The following is a 12,632-nucleotide window of genomic DNA, read 5'->3' on the forward strand; positions in this document are numbered from 1 at the left end:
GTTACTGTAACGCAATATCAACGTCAATGGCTTGGTTAGCCCCTTTTTGCCAGCTGTCTCTGGAATAATTAGCCACCTTTGGCAATTTTGAAAACACAAGTAAATTTTAGTGAGAGAATTCCAAGGGTGAACATTACAGGCAAGCTGCTCCTGAGCTCTGGGCTATGGAAAGGCAGGAGTACCTTCAAAAAAGGTCTAGGGGGAAGAGACACCTAGCAGGTACATCCTTCTTGGATCCTTTCCCAATGCTCCTGGAGCCTGCAGTTGTCCAAACCATGCCAGCTCCTCTCAGCTGGAGCCAGGAAGGTGCTTCCCTGGGTGGACCGGGAGCCAGCTGCGGCAGCAATGCTCCTGTCAGCAGCCACAGGGAAGGGAGGGCTCGCATTAGAGGTGATCACTGAATTTCCCTTCCCTGGGGACTCATGCTGGCTTCCACAGCAGTTTAGCCCAAGGTCAGCCATCAACTGGTGCCAACACAGAGGTGACATGAGGTCTCCACACAGCAGGAGCAGCTGCTCCTCTAAGCCCAGCTTGCATCCAGCCATGCGACCAAAGCAGACCTCTTTGGGATGCCTGAGTTTTTTTCTGGGCTGTGTGAGTGGCACCTCTGAGGTGACTTGTGGTTCACAAAACAGCTAAAATGATGTCAGTTATGATTCATCAGAGATCACCAGGTTTGGGGTCACTCCCAACTCCCTACGCCAGCTGGAGCATCCCAGGGTCATCAGCCTGACAGAATTAACCAGCCACACTTATTACCAAGCTTCTCTTCAATTTCCTTTTAAAAGGCTTTCAATTTGATCAAATGCCAGCAGGTATTTGCATGGCCTGCCACAATGGCCAGACCCATCTACAGCTGCAAACCTCTCCTCTAAAGCAACTTAGACAGCTTCTCTCCTGGTTACTTGTTTTCATTTATTTTTGGTAGCTAAAAGTAACCCAAAACTTCTGTGTGAATGTTTTAATTGACTATTTTCAATATAATTCAGGTGAAACGTGTCTAGAAAAAAAATCTCTGCTAGTGTGGCCCACATCTAAAAAATATGAATACACATATGTCATCCTTGAGACATGGATGAGAAACATCAGTCAAATCTAAGTGCAAGCAATTATATCAGTTCTCTCAGTTCTCTAACTATAGGTTATAGTTAGAGAGGAGAAACAGCATTTGTTGCCCTTAAGTTTCTGCTGCATTACAACAGAGCCACATGTAGAATAACTCACATGTGAAATTCATCATTTTTGAACACAGAAACAACAAATTGTTCAGGACTGTATGCACATTATCACAGCTCACAGGCATAGTCAGTCCTGAGAACATTTATGTCTTCCCCCACTCTGGGTATTTCTGCTAAAAAAGAAAATGAAAATAAATAATTATAAAGGAAAAAGCATAAAATACAAAATGGCACAAACATCTTTCTCATAGGTTTGCCACATCATATATGTGAGAAGTGTTTTTTGGCAAAGAAAAAAAATCTCAACCCACTCAGCTTTTCCCGTTTTTCCGAGTATATTGCACAGAAAGCTTAAGCTTTTGAACCACTCTTTCTAAGCTTTCCACTTACTCCTACCTATCTCTCAGCAAAGTTTTCCAAGTAGCACTGCAATTGCAGATGTGCTGTACCAGCATGACATCAAAGAGGTACCTTTTGTTTAACTACATCATTTATCTCATTTTGAATTATAACTGCATTTTTAGGAACCTCAGACTGCTTACCTTCCCTGAATGACCAAATATTAATGTTCTTTCTGCAGCAGCCCCAAAAAGACAGCATATATGTATACTCATCAATAATGAAGACAAAGATGAACATGCACCACAAGGAAACCACAGCAGTGAAAGCTCAAGAAAGATGAGAGCTCAATTCTGCAAAGCCAAGCTCACAGAAGAATCCTTACTCCCACCCTATTCACTGATTTGGGTAGAAATTCATGTATGAACCAGTATGAACACAGTTTGAATCATTAGCAGTAAAAAGTCTTTTCTAACAAAGTGCTTAATACAGGTTGCATAATGAAAAAAAACAAACAAAAAACAGAAAACAAAACCAACACGATGTAGCTCATGCATTAATAACAAATTGAAACAAGCTTTCATTCATGTTTTTTTTTTTTTTTTTTTTTTTTTTTTTTTCCTAAACCAGCAAACATATCCTATCTCTGACAATTATACTGTACTTGAATAGTATTTCTGTGCCAATTCTTAGTATTATTTTTCAAACTGGGTTTGGATTGCTGCTGAAACAAAACCTTGTCCATGTGATGCCTAAAGTTTGCTTAGCAAATAAAAATCTTAAACAACCTGAATTCTCTCTAGTCTTCCCATTATGTCCTGTATGTTCCAGATGAAATCTGGAGGAACAAGAGGGTGCAGATGGTTAACTTTCTTTGCAAGTTGCAGGCAGTAACATGTTGATTTCAACTCATCAATCCCAGATGACAAAGCTAGACAAGTGTCACGTCCTTGTCTCCAGTGTCAAGTTTGTATTTTTTTTTTTTTCTTTTTGAAATGTCATCCTCAAAATGTTTGAAATCTGTACATACTTTCTGGCTACCTACATCTTGCTGCCTGTCATTTAGGGAAATGCAATACAGCAAAACTTTGCAAGGAGTCTTGTTTCCACAACTCTTTTTTCAACTTCCTTTGCAAATAAACACAGCACTTACTCTCCAGCTGCATAGCTGACCAAGAACTTAAATGTCAGCATTTAGTTCTGGTTTATTTTTAAATATCAAAAATGGGAAAAAAACAGTGGAAGAATGCAGAGTTTAATTAGGCCCTGACTGCATACATGCAACAAGCATAAAAGAACAACTTCACCAAAAGCCCAGAGACACAAAACAATTCTTAACACATTTCCTCAGCTGTTTCAGGAGCTTTTCCATGGGTTTCCATGGAGAACAGTCCTGTGAAAGCTGGGCACACAAATTATGGGGGCAAGAAAGGGATTTCATTACAGGAGGTAGAAAACAGCACTGAGAGTCACAGAGGAGAAGGGATGGAGCCAATGCTGGTAAAGCCAAGTTCTGATATCCCTCGTATTGGGGATACAAACAGCAAGCTATCACTTACAGGAAGCAGGGGAGATAGTTTGCTACTGTCTGGGGGACTGCTGCTTCCAGGGGAAATTCTGCTCTGTTTGGAGGCTGCTGTTGTGTTTGGAGTGAATTCATGCCGTGCAAAAGGATGTGCTTTGCAAGCACGTGTCCAGGCTAGGAAGTCACCCCGATCAAAAGGAAAATATTCCCATAGCTCCATAGTTGTAAATGTTATGTTTTTTTCTGGTCCTTAAGAAACTGCACAGTACTGTACCAGCTACAGTAAATGATTGCTCAGGTTTCATAATGTGCAATACTTTGTTATCCTAATAACCGAGGGGAAAAAAAAAATGCATTCTGCCCTTTGCTTTAGCAGAAACATAGGGCAAGGTGTGGGACAACCAGAAAAATAACACCCCTGTCAAACACAGGGTAAGACCTAAGTGACAAGATAAACAGGAAAAACAGAAGAAAATTGGACTGCCTGGATTCCTAGACCAGGGATTTATTCTGGTTTTGTTTCCATGCTGTAGAATATACCAGGCAACAAAGCTGCCAAATTAAGAAGCAAGGCAAACTGACTGAGCAGGATAAAAAGACAGACTAGAGTTTCACACCTCTGGTTACTTACAGTTGGTTTTAAATCTGTATCATTTGTACATGTAGGTAATGTTCTTTTAATTTAATTAATTCATATTTGTAGATTATGAATTATGTACAGCCTTTGGGCAGAAATCAGCTCTGAAGCTTTAATTCCAGTGCCAGTCCTCTCAATTTGAAAACGTCTAGCTCCAGTGATATGCAAAACCATCATCTACTGATGTTTAAAAACCTTAATTACTGGATAGCAGTGGTACTTTTGTACTCCTCACTGATTAAGACAGTGCCTTGTCATGAAATAGCTCTCAGATCAGCCTTTAATGGCAAAGACTTTCAAACACACCTTGCTAAGCTACAGAAATAAGTAATTTAATGGTACCTTTCAAATCCAAGAGGAAAGAAATGACAAAAAGAATATATTGAACATCTAACTTTTAAAACTGACCATGTGCATTTTAAAATAGTCACATCATCAGTGAAGAAGCAAAACTCTCCACATAGAAGTGCAGACTACAAATACAGATCCACCACTCATCCCTAAAAGACCTGGAAGATTATCCATAGATCCAGAAATATTTTGTTGTACTGTACTTGCTTACAGAAACATTTGCTCTGTTTTACACTGACCCAGAGCTAAATCAAGGGCAGAAGGATAGCAAAATACTAGTTTTCCCAATACTTATGGTTTTGAATCTGTATTTTTGGTATTCTGCAGGAAATGCCATTGGTGGCATACTGGTGGAAAGGTAATCAAGATTAACCAAAAGTGATTTAACAAGCACCTAGCTTTATTTTTCTTTTTAAAAAGGGGGTATAAATTATAAAACACAATCCTCATTTTTAAAGGAGACCATTTCAAACTCTAAAATAATCTTAAAAATGTGGGGAACACCTAGGCATTCTACATCAACAGTTTCAAGAATCCTCATCAAAATTTGAATTAATGCCTTTTGCTTGTTTAACCTAATCTTCCACCTTCTAAAAGAACTAATATCTTAATAATTTGGCTTCTTTTTGTAAATGTAATCAAGCTGGAAAGAGTATTAAAATGAGGGAAAACATTTTTTCACTGTGACGTTAAGGGTATGGGAAACAAGGGAAACAAAGTTTTCGGTTAGAAGCTATTTATCTTTAGTATATTATATTGGCCTCACTGTCTATTATTATAAAAAGCTGTTCTCTAAAGCAAAATATTTTTCCAACTTTGCAATCTGCATTCATCATGGCATATATTTATGTGACAGGTAGCACTAATTTTTCATTAACGTCAGTTTATAAATTCCACTGTAATTTGAATGTGTTCTTTCATAGTCCTAATCACCATGGCCTCCAAAAACCTTTTGGCATGGGGTAAATGACATGATTAACATTTATACAATTCAGCTTGCTGTTTCTTCCCAGGACATGAAAAGTGTGTGCATTGTTATTTGTTTTCTTTCATTATGTATGGCCTCTTTATGGAACAATGTGATTTTCCATGATGTGAAAACTGGATATTTGTATCCACCTTAGATGATGCCAGCATGCCAGTTGGCTGGATGTTCCTCCCAACTACACGAAAAATAATGGAAATTTCTGTTTTAATTTCTCACGAGATTGACTCTTTTTAATATTCTACTCTGTATGATGTGATCTGCTAGGACTAAAGGGGGATAACACCTCAGAGAACTAAACTAGCATTTAGTTGTCCTGAAACACATGGTGAATGCATGGTGATGGCTTTTGGTAGTCCACATCTTTAATTATCTCAGAAATATGCTGAAAGCCCAATACTGGGATGCTGCCTTGACACCTGATGGCTGAAGCCAAGAGCAAAGATGAGGAGCACCAGGCTGAGCACATTCAAGCACAGCTGGGACCACACAGCTCCCAGCTCCTCCTGCACAGATGACACACATGCCTCTCACTTCCTTTTCTAAACACCCCAACATTTTACACATATTGTATCAATGACAGTTGCCTTATTTTAAAGAGTGGTGTTTTTTTTTTTTTTCGTTTTTTTTTTCAGTGATACTGAAGAAACAAAAAACACAGGAGTGTCTGCTTTAAATTCATTTGCCTACTTCAGAACAGAGTATTGTTCAAATCTAGTAGACACTAAACACATCAGTGGGATGACTACTTTATTTCAAAGCCCTTGTTTTATTTTTAAGATGGGGTTTGAGGTGGCTGCACAAACATGCAGTCAGAGCTACAGCATTGGTTGCCCTGCTCACAGCGCTAACATCTCCCTTACATCAACAGGAGCCATTTCCTGTTATCTATCTCCAAGCTCCATTCCCCTTAAGAGCTTTGGAGAAGTGCTAACTCAGGCATGTAGCACCAACGGGATGGGGGAGGATAAGCAGTCACCATGGTCCCTGAAAGCAACCATCTCTGTTTCTTGGCCATCAACAGAGTTTGCCTGACCTTTACATGGTTCTCTAGCAACACTTTCTATGTGCTTTGTCTGCTCATCATCAAGGTAGTAGTGAGTTATGCTGTTGTCTTTCCAAAGAATATAAATGGACTGTTAGGCATGTTGCAGCTCCCAACACGTAACCATTCCAAAACAAGGCTTTAAGCCCACTTTTTGCATGGAGGAGATCTATGTTCTGGTGTGGCTATGTTTAGGCTGTGGCTCACATCAGCTTTTCCTCAGTGTGGGCTCCTTCACTCTGCTCAAAACTTGTTGCCAGTCATCAAAATTATGTTAAATGCGTGGAGCTCCCACTGTAACTCCAAAGTAACTTTCTCCATACACACCCATTTTAAGTGTCCACCTCTGATTTCTTCCCTGATTCTCAGATATTCCTGCAGCAGTTGGTTGGGGTTCAGTGGACACCCATAAAACCCACACTGAAAGTCTCTTGCCAGCCATGTGAAACTTAGAAAAATTGTCATCACTGGCACTGACAGCACCAAATAACATGCAAAGTACCCAAGTGCTGTCTACTAATGCCAAATAAGATGGAAATAAGATGGAAAATAAGATGGAAAGAAAAAGATGGGAGTCACTAAGAAGAAAAAGAAATGTCCTTGGTGGACATACAAAAGAAAATAGGGAGGAGGAAAAGAACAAACAGGTAGCGAAATCCAGGGTTGCAGATTGGAATGAGCGTTAAAATAAATGGTTATACTCAATGTGGTCCCTGTTGAGAAATATGAAACTCAGTACCCTGCTTGCCTTATGAGCAAGAAAACAGCTGTAGTGTATTTGGTACAAGGTGTGTACAACACCTTTCAAAAGACAAAGCATGTCTGGAACATATGAAAACTTTCACCATGACAAAAATTAGACAAGATGAAATACTCAAAAAGGTCTCAAATGTTACTAAGTGAACATAGAAAATAGCTTTACGGTCTTCAGTAACTTTATCATGAAATGCACCTGGTTAGGAGATGTAGCAGGTAGAGCTCCCACCAGCAAGCCAGGAAGGTAAGGGACATCATGCTGCACCATGAAACTCAATTCAACACTTTCTGTGGGTAAAGAAGCCAATTAAACCAATGGAAACCACCCCACACACCACCACTCTGCTTCTGTACACAACTATCTGCTGCTTTTCAATGAACAACTTTGTCTGAATTCAGCAGGTCTATCAATAGCATATATCTGGTGTCTCAAATATCCACTGTTCTGGTTACTTGATATATAACTGCTATTATTGCAACATGCATCATATTTTTAATCAAACTGGCACTCTTCCTTGTTTTTCCACATTTGGTGAGCTTGGAGCTTCAAGCTAGATCTGTAACCTCAGTTCAAACCTTGTTTAAATGGTTTTAGTCATTATTTAGTAAAGACTTACAGCCCATTTCTGCTTCTGGGATTATGCTGACTATTCTGACATGAATTCTTTGATCAAGGTTGCCAAAAGACCAGCATAGCCAACAGAAATAATACCAAAAATCTGTCATACACCCAATGTGACTGTACCTTGTTTATTGCAAAATACAGTGTGCCATGGAGCACATTTTTTCCTCTGACATCATCTAACTTTATTTTTTGTTAGTATATATGAACTATTAACTGGCAACACAACTTTCTTTGAATGAATATGTTTTCATCTGACTGGATCTATGACCACGAAATACATAAATTATGTCCAAGCACTATGCAGCAGTGTTCATTTTTGCGTATTTACAAACTGTAAATCGTATGTCCATAATCCTCACTGAAGAACATGCCATAAAATAGATTCTAACTAAACAGTGTTTTTGATTCTGGAATACACTTTGCAGACACCAAAAATGTAAGGATTACAAGTATTTCAGCATATGTAATCGAGCTAAAAATTTAGTTCAAAATGCACTAGTCTTTTAACAACTGATTTACCTTGAGATTGCTAATAGAAAATGGTTTCTTTTATCTACAGCATTAAATGTCATATGCGAAAATCTGGATAACTCTTCTTCTCCAGGATCCCACAGCAATTATCCTTCTGAAGTGGAAATTTCAAGACTTTCAACATCAGGAAGTTCATTTTCAGTCCTTTTGCTGGAGTTTGCTTTTGGGCCCCTCAGCACACTGGCTTGCTGAGACACACCTCAACTTCAGGTATCTCTCTGGAGACAGGAACAATTTCCTTCAATCTTTACTCCGTACAGACTGCCAACCCAGGCCCTTGACTCCTTTGACGGTTTCTTGCTGCCAGGGAAGCTCCAAGGTGACCAAGAGAGAACAATGTCCCAGTTTAGAGTACCACCAACACCCTTCCTCAATAATCTGCATGTTCAGGTGACAAACTTGTGAAAAACCTTCTAGAAAGGCCACACAGCACACACACAAGCTCCACAATGCACACAAATTCATACAGTAATCACACTTCGTCTTTCATTTTCAGCATGTATTACAACTAAAATAAAATCATTCATTTCAAATTTCATATCACTCTACAACACGATAGGAATGGAGTATTTCTGTCCATATTGCCTACACAAGGAAACTGAACATGCAAATACAATCTATTTTAACAAATTAGGCATAACCATAATATTATGTTTATATTAAGATAATTCTGTTCTTCTTCTGGTTTTCCAACTCCTCTAAATTCCAGAATTTTATTCTAAGAAGAAAAAAAAAGTGGGATTCTAAGAAATAATTAACAGCTGCTTCACAATTCTTTGCATTTGTTTTCAGGTTAAATTGCTTTAGAAGTCCAGAAACTTTAAATAATCACTGGAAACTTCTACGGATATAAGCATATAAAATATTAACTGACAATATAAATTATATTGGCACATGCTTAAAATATTTAAAACTTTTTAAAATAAATGGCCAAAATGTTCATTTTTAAATTTACAGATCTAGATAGGAATGAATTGCATTCATTCACAACATATCTTCAATGATTTTTCTTACCACATTTAATCAAGAAAACCATTTTTACACATCACCTCTTGTACTTCATTTCTTAGGAAGAACCACTATTAGTTGAATTTTTGCTGGCACAGAAACAGCCTTTACTGTCTAACTTGTGGAAAAGTGGCTTCATTCCCATTTCTAATTTCAGAGTGGAACTGATTATGACTGGGTTATGAACCCATATCCTATAGAGAGCCAATAAAAACAAAAATAGGAAAAAAAGTTTTTATAAAGAACTTTATAATAATATTTTAATAGAATTCTGTTGGCATTCTGCAATTTTGCGAGAATGTTTACAACTCTACAAATCTTAGAGACCTAAAAGGGATGCAGACTTTAACTTCTTGCACATTTACTGCCGATAAAGTTTTGGCATTAAACTTACGTTTTTCAGAAACTGTTTTTGTACTTCAAAAATCATCAGTATCTAGCAAATAATTCTTGATTGAACAATGTGTGCTCTCTCATTGATTTGTTTTCTTCAGTATTCTTAAAATGCTACTAACAAGCTTGTTAAAATGCCAATATTCTCTTATAAAAAAAAAGACAAGGAAAGTATATGCAGAATAAAAAGGAATGCCAGGCATTGGTTCTTAGTTGCTTGTTTTTCTTTTTCGTTTCAGACAGACAACAATGTTCTTTCTATATTGGGGGAAAAACACACAAAAGCCAACCAAAACCCATATAACCACCCTCTTTCCAAGGTCCTCCCCTCCATCCAAACCATTCCATGACCTCTTCTTGAAAAAAATAGCATTTCAGTTTCCCAATAACTTCAGTTTGTAACCTCTCTGCCAAGAACATCCTGTCAATTAATGGCAAGTAAAATGGAGATTTTTGTGTTGTAGACACATGTCCAAAAATAGGTATCATCTAATTCATTTGACACAATTTTTAGCCATTGAATTGGTGACATTCAAATAGGAACTCAGAAGAGGAACATTATCTTACATGCCTTATCATATTGCTTGTCTCCACAACATTCAGCACACGGAGATGCGATTGAATTCAAATGTACAGGGAACAGGGTGTAATGGAGCAAAATATTGCAGCTTTTTAACTACAGGTATCTATATTATCTCAGCCAAGTCTTATGTTTAAGTTACCTGCCAAGTTTAGATCTGAATCTTTCTATACAAATATCCTCTAAATGCTCACATACACCTAATCTCTTCATTTCTCCTAATCAGCTAGACTGTGTACCTAACATTAAGTATGCTGTTTCTAAGGCATTTGGTCCATCAGGATTACTGATGTGTGCCTTTTATTTGAGACCAGTATTTTTAACCCCATTCACTGCTTTTGTATGTATTTTTGTAATATTGTCACTAGTTTTGTACAGACAAACTGAGAGTTTTGTTTTGAAGCTGCTGGAGCTAAAGCTGGGGAAAAATAATTAAAAATACTAATAATTAAAAAAAAAAAAAAAACTAGAAAAGATGCATTTCTCAGAGTTACAAATCAGCAGTAGGAAACAAGAGTTTATAAAAAAAAAAAACAAAAACAAAAACAAAAAAACTTTTTCCTGAAAGCCATGAAATAAAAAACAAACTTGCTTTGGTGGGAATCTTCTTTGCCACCAATATCTAATTGTGAATGATCAGCACTGATTAACAACAATGTGCATAGCCTTGCTGAAAATTTAATTGAAAGATACTATTACCTGTTATTCTGCTGAAGTAGACTATTGCATTTTCTGTATGTAGTGAAGACCAGCAGTCACTCTAAATGCTCCATATTAAAATATGCTGATTTAAAACTAAAATCATTTACTAGCAAAACCGATTATTCAGCAGAGTTCAAACTGATAACTAAACTGGTACTCTACAGAATGGCTACCCTAGTGAAAGTCTCTATTCAAGACTAATAAAGCCTCATTTTCAAAATCAATACAAAGAAGATGCTATTCAGTAATGAAAATGTAGGATGTTAATGTTTTTGCTGTGAAAGACTAAGGGGCAGAAGAGAAAAACTTTCAACTATTCTTTTGCTTTTACTGTACAAAATACAAGCTGAGTTGAGTTATTGCTTTTCAGTGTTTTTTTGTTTTTATTTTTTCTCCATACAGTCTCAAGTATTTTTTGCAATCTAATTTAATGTATTTCCCACAGTAGGGCTATATCAGTTCCGTGAGGAGTAAGAACATTTCTGGAAGCTTTTGAAGGTTCAAAGCCCCTTCCCCAATGGCTCCTTCATCCACCCCATAAATCTGGCCATGTCCAAGCTGTGCCCTGTACTCCACTTTCTTGGCAACCTCTCTCTGTTTATTCACTCCTTGCAGTCCAGTGGGCACCCAGTTTATTTAGAGAGTTTTCTTTGGATAACACTTCTAAATGTTGGCAACTCTGCACAAAGCACTATCATTGCTTAACATCAACACTTCTCCAGGCTGGTAAAGGGAAAAGGGTGTGATTTCTCATCTTCATATTCATCACCCTTTTATGTCCACAGGGATTAAGCAGCAGGAAGATGGGTGGGGGTACCTAACATTTGTCTTTCCAGGAAAACTCTCATTCAACAGGAATGTTGTTTTCATTCACAGTGGAAAGTGAATGAGAACCTGAAGTGAAACCTAAGTGACAAGCCAATATGAATATGTTGTGATTTGCATTTCATTTAGGTTAACCTTTGATACTCATCTTTTCCTTGCAAAGCACAACGTATATTTATGGTACAAGAAAACTGGTACTGCCATCACCACTCCTTTGAGTCAGCTGTCCTTACTTGGACAAACCAAGCGTGTTCTCAAAAAATGCCATGTAAACTTGAACTGTTACTGTATGCTCCTGGGAATGCAGTCAGCTTAGTCCTCTTGAGTAACAGACTGAGCTAGCAATGGGATTGCAGCTGGATTCTTATGGAAACAAGACTTATGCAATCAGGCTGCTTGTGTGCATGCTTGCCTGCCCCAGCCTCCCTCAACACAAGTCAGTTTCAACATGGTAGCAGATCTCGATCAGACCTGACAGAGGGGGGAATTCACAAAAACGTCACCTTCTTACATATTTAATGAAAATAAGTGAGCCGGCAGGTGAAAGAAACTACTTGCCATAGAAAAGACATAGCACATTACACAGCTCTCACTACACAAGAAATGCACAGGAGATAAACCTTCTGAATGCCAACACTGAAGAAAATGCCTGAGATTGAGTTCTGATCATATTAACGCACCAAAACAGGAAATTAATCCAGAAATGTAATTCCAAGTTTTATTAATTCTGTTACTCATGGAGCTACCTGTTAATTAAAATCACACCAATTCTCCACTCACCCAGCATGTCTTGCTTTTTATTAATTGCTGACTTTACGACCAAGAAACAGGGCCTGGAGAACAGGGTAACCAGTATTACCTTGGAACTGGTCAATAAACATGAAGCTGTTTGGCTGCCAAGTACCTTTACAAAATGTGTGGCAACTACATTAAAATTGCAGTACACACTGCAACAGAAATATAGGTCTGCTGATAAGCGGGCTCACCACAATCCCACTTCCTGCCAAGCCCAACAAGGTTTTGCTTCACATTTGACTGGCACTTCCAGGAACTTCAGGGGCCTCAAAAACTAACTCCCACTGCATTTCAATATGTTGTGCCTGCTCAGCATGTTATAAAAATTAACCTGTGCAGTCCACATGGCAGTCTGAA

The 12,632-nt window shown here is 38.0% G+C and overlaps 1 protein-coding gene across 1 annotated transcript in view; it reads right to left on the minus strand.

The window, feature by feature from the left end:
- Positions 1-12,632, minus strand: part of KCNQ5 (potassium voltage-gated channel subfamily Q member 5) — a 289,773-nt gene that overhangs the window by 253,070 nt on the left and 24,071 nt on the right. The gene's annotated exons all lie outside the window — the stretch shown is intronic.

Source organism: Anas acuta, chromosome 3 (assembly GCF_963932015.1).
Source record: "Anas acuta chromosome 3, bAnaAcu1.1, whole genome shotgun sequence".
Taxonomy (NCBI): domain Eukaryota; kingdom Metazoa; phylum Chordata; class Aves; order Anseriformes; family Anatidae; genus Anas; species Anas acuta.